At 48.8% G+C, this 12,909-nt stretch overlaps 1 non-coding gene across 1 annotated transcript; it reads right to left on the bottom strand.

The window, feature by feature from the left end:
* Positions 1–6,976: 6,976 nt before the first annotated feature.
* On the bottom strand, positions 6,977–7,055 carry trnag-ccc. The gene has a single exon. It is a non-coding gene; the product is annotated as a tRNA-Gly (tRNA).
* Between the last annotated feature and the right edge of the window lie 5,854 nt (positions 7,056–12,909).

The following is a 12,909-nucleotide window of genomic DNA, read 5'->3' as shown; positions in this document are numbered from 1 at the left end:
TGATAAACAGTCTCAAATGCAAGGATGATTCTTCTTATTATTATTGTTTGTGGGACATTGCTGGGTGCCAATTAGCTACTGAAAAGAGGGACAGAGAGAGTCTCTTTGCTCTGTGCCATCTCCCTGTTTTCTGCCCCAAGACACCTACAAGACAAACACGCTTGTCTGTGAGTTTTGTGGCCGGGGGAAATTTCCCCCCCGTAAAGTCAATGCATATTTTATTGCCGCTCAGAGGATGGTTACAGGAAAACTTAATAAAATATGAGTTTGGGAGTCAAGTACTTCTGCAGTTTAATCTGTTATAGTCTTAATCTGCCGTCTTTAAAAAAGTTATTAAAATTTCATCAGTCTCACTGCTCACGTCGAGAGGTTTTGTGCAGGAAAGGAGGGAAATAAGCGATATTAAAATAAGTATTAGAGGTATCTTTAGGTATAATCAAAATGACTCTTTTTGTGTTCTCGCTATATGAGGAACGGACTGTAATAATAATAATAATCCTTGGATTTGATAGAGCACCTTATCACGTTGTTGACATGTCTCAAAGCCCTTCACGGAATCTATTGTAAATCCTACTTCCCTGTTCTCTCGCCATCGTGTCTGTGCTGGGGCTCACTCCCCCGCTGGAGCTCTCTGCTCTTACCCCATTGCCCTGCTCTTTCCCCGTATCCTTCAATAACATTGGACTGTTTACCTCGCCCTTTAGAAGCAGCCAGGTGGTGCTTTTCAGTGGAGCTCAGAGAGAATAGTCCCATTGTTTGCTACCTACAGGTTCGACTAATTAAGATAATTTAGCTCTTCCCCTCCTGATGACTTTGCTAATGTGCTCCTGTTGATAATGCCTCTCTTTCTCTCCCTGTCACTGTGGACGTTCCCATCGGGGATTCTGAAGGTCTGAAATTCCAACACCAGGAAAATAATAATTGTTGTGTTTGATCACATCCGTCGAGAGGTCTCAACATGAATACTGAATATATACTGGATATACTGTGATGTCAATCGCCTGTATATTTTTATGGGTGAAACGCGGCAGCCAATTGCGCACAGCAGCGTCCAATAAACAGTCGTGGATTGAGTGATGGAATTTTGGGATTATTACTCCCGGAAAAGCGATCCGCCAATCGACTAACAACCGGGTTCCTACTGACTACTGGGTCAACAGAGGCGTGTGCGTGGAGTAAGGAAACTTGCCTACGGTTTCGTCTTGTCTTCCGCCCGGGAATGGAACCCCGGGGTCCTCTCGCTTGCGAGGCGAGCGCTCTACCCCACTACGCTATGGGACTCCACCGCCACTGCCCGAACATACTCTGGCATTGATGCCTGGCATCTGACAGGCCCTTAACGGGCACAGAAATGAGCGAGAGAGCGTGCGAGAGCGAGGGACAGAGGGCAGGGAAGTCCCTAAAAAAGGTTTCGAACTCTAAGAGTCTGTTATTACCGGACGTGACCGGTTCAGCATTATATATGGCTGTTGTGTGATGAGTGATTGTATTTCTGATCCTTACAGTTAGTATCCCCTTTTCCAAATATTTTTCTTCCCGCGTTCCCATGGAAACTGTTGTCCAACAGGCCTGCTCATAGCTTTAATTGTGGTTCGATGCAGAGATGATGGCCTTGGTTCTGTGTGGCTCATCCGACGAGAGAGAGAGAGAGAGGAAGAGATTGAAAGAAAGAGAGAGATAGAGAGGGTGAAAGAGAATGAAAGGGAGAGAGAGAGAGCGAGAAAGAGACGGAGGGGTTTGGGGGGGGGCGGGTAAAAGAAAGTGAAAGAGAAAGGGGGTGAAAAAGATGGCCCGCGGGCCATCAAGGAGAGTCCCCCAAACTCTTCCACCAACCAACCCCCCCCACGAACATTTGCACGAGTCGAGGTAAATGCGATCACTGTTTGATCGGTAGTGCGTTTTCAGATTTTTTTCCTTGATTGAATATTTCTCGTCCGGTCCAAATGACGTCCGGTCCACAAACAGCAGCCAAGTGAACGACCGATTTTATTTTGTTCGGTGTGTGGGTGTGTGTGTATGTGGGCGTGTGTGTGTTTGGTGTGGGTATCTGTATGTGGTGTGTGTGCATATGTGTGTGTGCAGATGTGTGGGTATGTGTGTGTGTGGGTGTGTGTGTGTGTGTGGGGATGGTTGTCTAAGATACTGGGATAAACTCCAGTTCTGAAAATAACTCCGATCGATCACTTTACTGAGTCCCGACCAGACAATGGAAAGTCCGTCAAATGCCAAGCAAAAACCATTGCCCCGTTGTGAGTTTCCCCCCACCCCACCCCCCCCCCCACCGCCTCCGATCTTACGTACCACGGGAATAACCTTGATCCGTTCAACCGTATTGTCTCAAGTTCCGCTCAACTCCACACCATCGCTAGTGGGAGTCGGTTTAATTAGTTGAGCGCATCCACTGGTTTGAGCAACGGAGCTTGAATCCACCTGCTTCTCTGGGATCAGTTCTTCTGAGCTTCCAGATGCGGAGGACGTGAATCCAGCCAGCCCACTGCTGGGAGCGAGGGGCTCTTGCCCAGCCAAGCTGTATATATTAAAGATTTCTTGCTGGATGTCTGGGTGGATTATCTCAATGAGCAGAGAGGTATTAATATGAAGTGCACTGCTCTACCCAAAGCGGCGCGGCAACATTCTCTCTCCCCGCGCAGGTACTGTGGCGATGTTTCCCATTCGAAACAAAAACCAGCCAAAGTTATAATTATGTTCGCATTTCCATTCGAAATTGTGTCTCTTCTTCCCCCACCCCCTCCTCTCTCTCTCTCTCTCCACCACCCAACACCATTCCGCACCCCCCACTCCCACCGCCCCAAACACACCAGGTCCAGCTGTGTTTAGTTCAGTTTGATGTTGAAGGAGATTTGTGGATTTGTGGCAAATCCCTCGCCAAGTTTCCTTATTCCACACTCCGATGTTTACTTAGCGGTACGTAGGGACTCAGTTTGTTAGTCGACTGTTTGCAAAGGTAATCACTCCCCCCGCCCGGCACCCCGCCACACAAAAAAAAATGTGGTCACTCAATCCACGACTGTTTGCGGGGACGCCTCTGTGCACAATTGGCTGCCGCGTTTCGCCCACAAAATACACAGTCGCTACACTTTACAATGTATTCTACGAAGCGCTTTGAGCCACCTCAACAACCTGATATATCCAATGCAAGGACGGGAGTAGAGTGGAGAGCTCCAGTGGGGGAGCGAGCACCAGCAACAGACACGATAGTGGGGGAGAGAGAGAGAGAGAGAGAGCAGGAGATGGGGGTTAGAGTGGAGAGGTTCGAGGAGGAGTGTGGAGGATGGTGGGGAGGGAGGGTTGAGCACGTATATAATGAGCCGAATGATCTCCTCCTTCACCGCAACAATGCACTTCTCCGATTGTAGCATAGGGGACAGGAGGAAAAATATGAGCTGATTTCTAATCACAGCACTGCGCAGCGGAGGAGGAGGAGGTGGGGGGAGAGATTGTTTCACGAAAGGCAGAAATATTTATCAGGGAAGAGCAGGGAAGGCAAAAGACTGTCCTCACAAGAGATGTTTCGGAAGATTACAAAAGCAAAACCCTTTTCATCTTTAGACTGAGCGTTAAAAGTTGTCTCACATCACGCTGATCATTCCCGCTCAGCGCTGGAGGGAAGGAAGCTCATGGCCTGAAATGAAACAAACATAACAGAGATTTCCATCGGTTCGAGTGTGTGAGACGGAGACACAGCGGCAGAACAATTAAGTGAAGGGAAGAGGGGATTTTGTTTCTCCCCTTCTAAGTTCATACCTTTACAGACATAAACGAGGTGATTTTATTGAGCGAGGTTGACTTTACATTTCAATCTGTAAACACTGCACCCTGAACTCAGACTGTCTCTGTAGGTGGGAGATGCTGTTAATAAGAAATATGGACATATACTTGGCCTAATATCTCACACACACACACACTCATACATCTTCGCACATACACCTTCTCTCACACACACCACACACATTCTCTCACACCAGTTTGCACACAGCAGTGTTCCACAAAAATAGCCATGGAGTGAGTGACCAACTTTATCTGGTGGCATTGTTGGCCAGGACACCAGTTGGTAGAGAGAGAGAGAGAGAGAAGAGAGAGAAACTAGTGCCACGGGATCTTTAACATCCATCTGGACAGGGCATAGGTAGGACCTTGGTTTAACGTCTCATCCAAAGGACGGCACCTCTGATAATAACACCCCACCAACACACACACACACGCACGCACACACACACGAGCATTGGAGCATCAGTCAGCCTTAGACTCTGATATCCAGCCAAGTTGGATTGACTTTCGCGAACATTTAACCTGAGTTGGCAAAATGCGATTGACTTTCTGTCACCGCTTCCTCGAGTGTTGCTGCTGCTTCTGTTTCCCACACCGGGCTGAGCTAATTTTATTTCTTTCTGGGCGTGATAGTCAGTCTCCCGCCTCGCAAATTCCTGATTGATTTGGGCTTTTTCCAGCAGCCAAACGGCCTTATAGACAATTCATCAGGAGAGAGCAAGTTGGGGCCATTGATTACTCATATGTGTGGCTTTGGAAGTCTCCTGTGTTAAGATCTCCGAGGCTTGCCAGAATGGGATGCCCACCTCCTCCTCCCCACACTTGGCTTTGATGCTGCCTCCAACAGCAAGATAATGATCATAATAATCCTTGCATTTGATACAGCGCCTTATCACATCGTTCAAGCCCTCACAAAGCACTTCACAGAGTAAAGTGAATCGACTGTGTATTTTGTGGGCGAAACGCGGCAGCCGATTGCGCACAGCAGAGTCCCCCACAGTCGTGGCTTGAGTGACCAAATTATTCATATTGTTTTTGAAGGGATTATTACCTCCGAGAAAACGATCCACCATTCGACTAACAACCGGGTTCCTCGGTAAACAGAGGCGTGTGCGTGTGGAGTAGGGAAACTTGCCTAAGGTCTCGTCCCGCCTGAGGAATCGAACCCGGGTCCTCTCGCTTGCGAGGCAACTGCGCTAACTACGCTACAGGACTCCAAGCTCCACAGATTGGGTAATCTGTCAGCAATGAACTTTCCAGTCCAAACCCCAAAGTTCTCCATTTATATCTCTGCATGTTCCCTTTACTGTACGTTTCATAAATCACAATGTTAAACGACAACACCAGCGCACACTGGCTCAGAAATGATTGTTGGCATTCCCGAGGTTGTGTTGTTTTTTTTTCCTTCTTCTCCGGAAATGTTATGAGTTCGCAGTTTAGGCCCCCCCCCCCCCCGCCTCCGAGAACAGCGTGGGGGTGGGGGGGACTAGGTGTGCAGTCAGAGACCCCCTATCAGACCCCATCAATCACTTCACGGCTGTTTGTGGGAATATTGCTACTCGCAAATTTAGCTGCTTTTGCCAACCAAAGGCACACAGTCGCTACACTAAACTGAAGTGTAGAGGCGTGAAGCGCTTAGAGATGTCGTGATAAAGCACAATATCAAATGCAGGAATTATTATTATTATTATTATTATTATTATGTGGTGCCTCGCTGCTAGTGGTTTCGTGGGATGAGAACGAGCGATGTTGAGAGAGAATGTACGTTACAGAACCCGGTGCCAACAGCAAAGCTCCATGACACGCACAGAGCTGCCAACTCTTAACAACTGTCACGGAAATGCCGAGTGTAAAGTTCCCAACTGTCTGGCAGACTCCAACACAGCCATCAGCGTGCACCTTCCTGTCACGCTTATACACCTGTGAAGAGAACAGATTCGCGAGGAAACCTCCCACACCTCCCAATTCTCCCTCCACATCCTCCTCTCCGTCCCGCACCGCTACCGCCCCCCCACCACCACCTCGCTGATTAATTATCCACAAACAAAAAGCTGCTCTAGGATAACCAACAGTAGAGACTCGTAGCGTGGTGGGTTAGAGGGCTCACCTCACTAAGCGAGAGGACCTGGGTTCGATTCCCGGGTGGGGCGAAACCTTAGACAAGTTTCCTTACTCCTCACACACACCCACACACACACACCTCGCAGTAAGTAGGAGCCCGGTTGTTAGTCGATTGGTGGCTAATCGTGTGTGTGTACCTGTGTGTGTACCTGGAGCAGGTACCTCCAGCTTCAAAAGAGCTTGATCTGCCTTGACCTCGCTGTGGCTTCCCGTTAGCCGCCCATGGTAGAACCCGGGGAAAACCACTCAGCGCTCCCACATACAGCGAGAGGAAAACAAGGAAAACACTGCCTCAGTAAACAGCTTCATCCCAGGCAGGTGAGTGGAGAGGTCTGTGGGTAGAAGGTCAAAGCCACCCAAGGTGCAGGGGGAAATCTTACATCAAGTTAAGTCTGTCTGGGTGGCGATTCCTGTTGTGTTGGGTCACTGAACAGCACATGTAAAGGGTTGACGGCCTCTGTTTGAGATGGCGTCGGCTTTGAGAGTTTAGCATTGACATCAAATCCCTGTCGAATGCCCATAGGGCTACCAGCTGAGCTCTGAAACCCACCAGTGGTTAGAAAATGAGTGCAGCTGTCACAACGCACAGCCGTTGCCAGCAACAAGACACACGCACACACACACATGCGCGTATTGTGCAGTCTCTACTGTTTGCTCAGCGTCACTCGGACCCATCTGTTTGAATAAAATCCCCGCTCGTGATTTCAGTGGGGTGACCGGCCGAACAAAGGGATAATAATAATAATCTCTTCGAGTTTGATATAGCGCCTGATCAGCTCGACGAGATGTCTGTCTCAAAGCGCTTTACGCGCTGTGCCGTGAAATAAATTGACTGCGTGTTTTTTCTGGGCGAAACGCGGCAGCCAACTCCGCACAGCGGCGTCCCCCACACAAACAGTCGTGGAATTGAGTCACCAAATCATTATTATTTTAAGTTTTTTTTATTTCGGAAGGGGTTATCATCCCCGGAAAAGCGATCTGCCAATCGACTAACAGTCGGGTTCCTACTCACTGCTGGTAAACAGAGGAATGTGTGTGTGTGGAGGAAGGAAACCCGTCTAAGGTTTCACCCTGACCTGCCCGGGAATCGGACCCGGGTCCTCTCGCTTGGGAGGCAAGAGCTCTAACCGCTGAGCTACAGGACGTCTGTGGGGTAAATCCACAACACCTGCCCCCCCCCCCCCCCCCGTACCTCACGAGCCGGAGGTCTATCCAATTCGGTGGTGACTGTGGGCTGCGGGAGGAAGCCTTAGCTGGGTGGTTCATTGCATTTCAGAGAGAAGTCTAATTGTGCCACAGAGTACAAATTGGCCGATGGTGCTGACAGCATCAGCATCCAACGCTGTACTCTCCGCCTCTCAAAGCCGGTCAGGAACCTCGGCGTTCTGTTCGACCCTGAGCTGTCCTTTCTTCCTCATATCTGCGCCACAACTGGCACCGCCTACCACATCACTCCCACCCTCGCTCGTCTCCACTGGCTCCCCATCCCCCAGAGGATCGAATTCAAGATCCTCATCCTCACCTACGAGGCCATTCACGGCCTCGCTCCCTCCTACCTCTCCGACCTACTATCCCGCTACTTACCTGTCCGTACCCTCCGTTCTTCTGGCTCCGATCTGCTCCACACCCCCCGCCCCACCATCAGTGGCCGGGCCTTCAGCCTCTCAGCCTCGAGGCTCTGGAACTCCATCCCTCAGGGCCTTCGCCGCTTCCTCCCTTTCCTCCTTCAAGGCCGGTCTCAAGACCTTTCTCTTTGACCGTGCCTTCAGCTCCCCTCTCCACTCTCTACCCCATCCTCGCTCCCTCCCTTCCCTCCCCTCACCCTGACCATTTCCCCCTGCTCGGGTCCTGACCCAACTGTCCAGCGCCTTAGGACGTTCTCCCGACGTGAAAGGCGCTCTTTTAATGGAATCTTGTTGCTGTTGTTGATGGAATGACATTTGTTTTCCTATGGTTCAAGCTCATTACTGCGAATGCTGTATTTTTTAATGCTCTACTGAGCCACATGCACCCACACACATACACATAACATCCGATCAAACACACACGCAACCACACACACACACACATACACACAAACACACACACACACACACTATTCAAAAAGAGAAGGGAGTTTCTCTCTGTGTCTCTCTCTCGGTGTCCTGGCCAAATAAAATCGGTCACTCACTCCGTGGCTGTTTGTGGGACATTGCTGTGCGCAAAGTGGCTGATGAGTTTCACTCACAAAACACACAGTCGAAAATTCTGTGAAGAGCTTTGAGAAATCCCAACGGCGTGATAAGGTGCGATACCAAATGCAATATTATTATTGTTATTAAAGGCTGTCAGATCACTGGCTATCACCATCCTGACTGTCTGTGCAGAAGGAGAGATGAATTGTCACCTCTATGACAGCCCAAGACCTTGAGGGCAACAGAAGGCAAGGACTTGAGGTGCTCAGCCTGGCATCAGGCAGACAACCGGAAATGAACATTGCAATCTTGGAACGCAATCTCGGGAGTTGGCAGAGGATGGATGGTGGGAATACTCATCAATCTGCCAACCCTCGCCCCTGTCACCTCAATTCCCACACCTCAGCAGTCAAACGTCGCCCATCTGCACCGTCAAGACTCAAGCCCTTGTGATTAATCTGCGCTCCGGAGCTGATGTGATTGAGGGGTGAAAGACGCACAAGGTAACTGCGGAACTCGAGGAGAGATTTTTCACTGAGCGCTGACACAACAAACTCAACAAGACAATCACCTCTGATCAGAAAGGTGCTCCCAGAGTCCTTCAAATATGCTGATTCTTTCCCACCGCCTCTCAGTCTCGAACCACACAATACGTCTGAACGACAAAGCTCCTATTGAAGCCTGCGTTAATCCCCAATGAAGTTCTTTGCAGACCGACCTTTTTTTTTTGCTTGGGGGAAAACGTGACTTTTTTTTTTATCAGGGGAAATGAGTGAGCGCTCGGAGATTGTAACGATGGGAGACTTTATTTTAAGAAGTTGCAGAGATTAGCAGCTCCTTTTTTTTTTGTCCAACAAAGCTCTTCCGATACATAATTGTCCTTTTAACGGTAGTTAGTATGTAAGGCATCATTCGCCGACTGGCACATTGTGAAGTCCTGTAGCTCGGTGGTTAGAGTGCTTGCCTCGCAAGCGAGAGGACGCAGGATGACTCCCAGGTAGGGTCAAACCTTAGGCAAGTTTCCTCACCGTGTGTTTACCCAGCAGTTAGTAGCAGCTCAGTCGTCGTCGACTGGCGGATCAGTTTAAGGGGTTAAAAGTCCCTTCCAAATAATAATAATGATGCGGTCACTAAATCCACGACTGTTTGTGGGGACGCTGCTGTGCGCCATCGACTGCTACGTTTTGCTCACAAAATACCCAGTCAATTCACTGTACAGTGCATCCTGTGAAGCGCTTTGAGACGCCTCGAAGACGTGATGAGGCGCTGTATCAAATGCGAGGATTATTATTGTTGTTATTATTATTGGTGATGAATGGGTACCTTCACCTCGTTGACATGCGCAATCCTGTGTATGTTTTCCTCGAGAAAATCCCACGGACTGCCACAACTCCTTTCCTGCTTCTGACGGGTTCCCACTTATTGTCTGAGTGATCCCATTCCACTCTCATCTCCGAGTCTCAAAGTCATCGGTTCCAGCCCTTCGTGGAACCCATATAGTCTATGATAATTATCTTTGGAACTGCTATCCCACAGTCCCTTCGCCTCGCTCCCTCCCCCGCCTCCTTCAAGGCCCCAATCTCAAGACCAACCTCTTCGACCAACCGCCTTCGGTCATCCTCCTAACCCCCTTAACCTCCCCTCCCTTCACCCCCTCTTGATCCCAACCCCCTCCAGCTTGGGTCCAAATCCCTTATGGTCCAACCCCTTGGGACCACCCCCCCAAAAAAAAACACATGAGATGACTAAATTACAAGTGCGAGATTGAGTGAGGAACTTTCCCAGTAAAAGTTTGCTGAATGTGTGCGGCAACTGTCCATTATCTCCCATGATACTTAACACAACCAAAGCACTCACTCAGGCGACAGGTACTTAGGAGCAATGAATTATACGAGGCATTGCAGCAGGGTAATTTAAATTCACAAACGCTCCGCACACTTTAGCAAAACAAGCAAGTGGAGTGGCTTTGCCGGGATAACTTTAAGCCTCGAGCACTTAGTGTCTTGCTTATTTAAGGATAACTGTCAGAAGCGCGAGATTGAAGGTCAAATGTTAATGGAGCCGTGGGTCACTGGATAGACTCCATCACGCCTCTCTTCGTTCTTTTAAGTGTTTCCTCTTAACTTGCTTCACATCCTTTCCCCTCTCCTTCCTCGCCCACTCCGCACCCCCCTCGTCCCTCTCTCCCCACCACCGCCGAACTATCGGGGAGAGGGAGCGCAATATTGTCGGAGACGCTGTCCTTTGGGTGAGACGTTCAATCTCTCTGTTCAGGTGGACGTTAAAGAGCCCTCGGAGCTGTTCACTAAGAGAAGGAATTTTCTCTCTCTCTCTCTCGGAGTCCTGGCCGACAATCCCCCGGTACAATTGGTCAGTCAATTGACGGCTGTTTTGTGGGACGTCGCTCCGTCCAGATGGGCTTGAGAACCACAAGATTCACACCATTGCGTTTATGCCGGAAGGAGGGAGGAAAATTGGGTAAAACTAAAGAGGCGGCGTTTTAATCCATTAACACAGTTAGAAATGATAGGGGTTCCTTCTCCACCACCTGATTTTCTGATCTAAATTGGGATTATAATGGATGGGGGGGGGGTGGGGGGGGCCGCCAACCTTAATATGCAGCTCACGCATGAGGGAGTGGTCTTAACCTTCAGGGTTAGAAACCGCACTTAAACAACATACGTTATTCCTGATGCGCAATAAACAGTGAGGCTCAGCTGAGCAGAAAATACAATCTGTCTCTAAGTGGGTGTGTATATATTATATCGACGTACTAAACCAAAGCAGGCGTTTGCGGGTCTTAAATGGAAATTGTTAACGCTCAGCAAACAGAAATTGTTATTTCAAATAAAGAGGGTATTTTAAATCGTGCTGGAGACAGACCTCCAGACACACAGACAGACAGACATTCAGAGGGGCAGAGGGGATATAATAATAATAATAATAATAATTATTCTTGTATTTGATATAGTGACTTATCATGTCATTGAGGTGTATCCAAGTGCATCACAGGATATACTGGAAAGTGGATTGACTGTGTTTTGTGGGGTAGGAGGACATACAGACGAGTGAGGGGGTGGGTGGGTGGGGAATGAGGGATGGGACATGAACAGGGAGGGGAATAAGGGGATGTTCTCTGCTGATAACCCAGTTGAGATCCGCACGGACTCGCACAAACAAGAGCAAAGATGTGCAGAGCTTGTGTACCGTGGAGCAGTTACTAATCAATCGCACAGCCTTCCAATTGCACTTATCGCATGGAGAAAACTTGTGACTGTTTATCAAAGGAACCTCTTATTGACCGGAGAGTGGCTTCAACTGTGGAAGTGGATGGAGCTCACTGTAAATCTGGGAAACAGGAAAGCACGGCAATCAATAGGTGGGTGAGAGACCCATTTGAGTGTCAAGGACATTGATCATTGAGCATCGACGTGAAGGAATCACGTGTTGGGCTTTATTGGACTTCATCTCACACGGTCCAGGCTGACCCTCCAGGCCAGTGCTGGGGGGAGCACTGCATTGTCAGAGATGCTGTCCTTTGGAACGAGACGTTAAACCTCAAGACGAGCTCCCTCTCTGCGCCCTGTTAAGTTGGACGTCAACGATCCTATTCGAAGAAGCAAAGGGAGTGTCTCTCTCTCTCTCTCTCTCCGTATCCGGGTGTACTGGCCGATAATCCCAACCCCCTCCCTCCCACCCGCCCCCCCCCGCCCCCCCCGCCCAGATAAAATCGGTGGCTCTCGTCATGGCTGTTTGCAGGGACGTTGCTAGACACGTATGAAATTACCCAAGTAGCAGTGCAATAACTTAATAAAATGTACATTTATAGAGTGCCTTTCAGATGTCTCTAAGTGTTTGGCATTGCTGGATGGGCTCCATCATGGATTAAAGGGATCACACTATCTGTCTGAGATGAGGATTAAAGGGTCATCTCAAGATGTTCTTGTGTGCAGGGAGGGGGGCGGGGAGAGAATAACACATGGGGGTTTATTGACTGCATGTTGGATACTTCTGAAGAAAAAATAGAATAAGTTATGAAATGAAATAAGAGAGCAGAGCGGGACTTCAAACAGTGCGATGAAAATCCATACATAGCCTACCCTTCAATTCGAGGTGTCTTCCGCTAGTTATAACATGGATTTCACTGAGGATGCTGTTCATTTGTTTGCTAAACCCTCTCTCTTTCTCTCTCTCTCTCCTTCTCTCTATGGCTTTCTCCGAAGAGAAGGGGAAAGAAAGGGAGAGAGAGAGAAAAAGAGATTATCTTCTCCCCAGTACATCCTTCGCCTCGCACAATTTCATTCAGCCGGATGATTAATGCTTGTTCCTAGTGAATGTGAAATATTGACAGGTTGGTGGGTGGGAAGATAAGGAAATATTGCATGAATGAGCTATTGATGGCAATGGATCGGTGTCAGATATTAAGCGCCGCTCACTGTGCTAACATTTTAATTCTCTGTCTCGGGATGTCGCGGAGGCTTGACACAACTATTTATTCACCAGGAATTATTCAAAGTTTGGCTGTTGGGACGTCAGACTCAATTATCCTTACTTTTCCGATGATCGGAATTAAAGGAACTATTTCAGCTTGTTATCCCACAGAGGCTATAGATCCATGTTCATTGTACTGGGCGGTGAATTATTTCGCTCAGTGAGATGAGCTGAGGGCTGTCAGTGGGGCAGGTAAAGGGAAACTTACCTCTTTCAGACATTAATGGGTCGAGAGCAACAGCAATGGGTCACCTACTTACAGTAACGGATCAGGTTACTTTACGGTGTGTCCCGTGAAGGGCTTTGAGACGTCTCGTCGACATGATAAGGCGCT

The sequence above is a fragment of the Callorhinchus milii genome, unplaced genomic scaffold (genome assembly GCF_018977255.1).
Source record: "Callorhinchus milii isolate IMCB2004 unplaced genomic scaffold, IMCB_Cmil_1.0 Scaffold13, whole genome shotgun sequence".
In the NCBI taxonomy this organism is placed as follows: domain Eukaryota; kingdom Metazoa; phylum Chordata; class Chondrichthyes; order Chimaeriformes; family Callorhinchidae; genus Callorhinchus; species Callorhinchus milii.
This window is presented reverse-complemented; position numbering and strand designations above follow the sequence as displayed.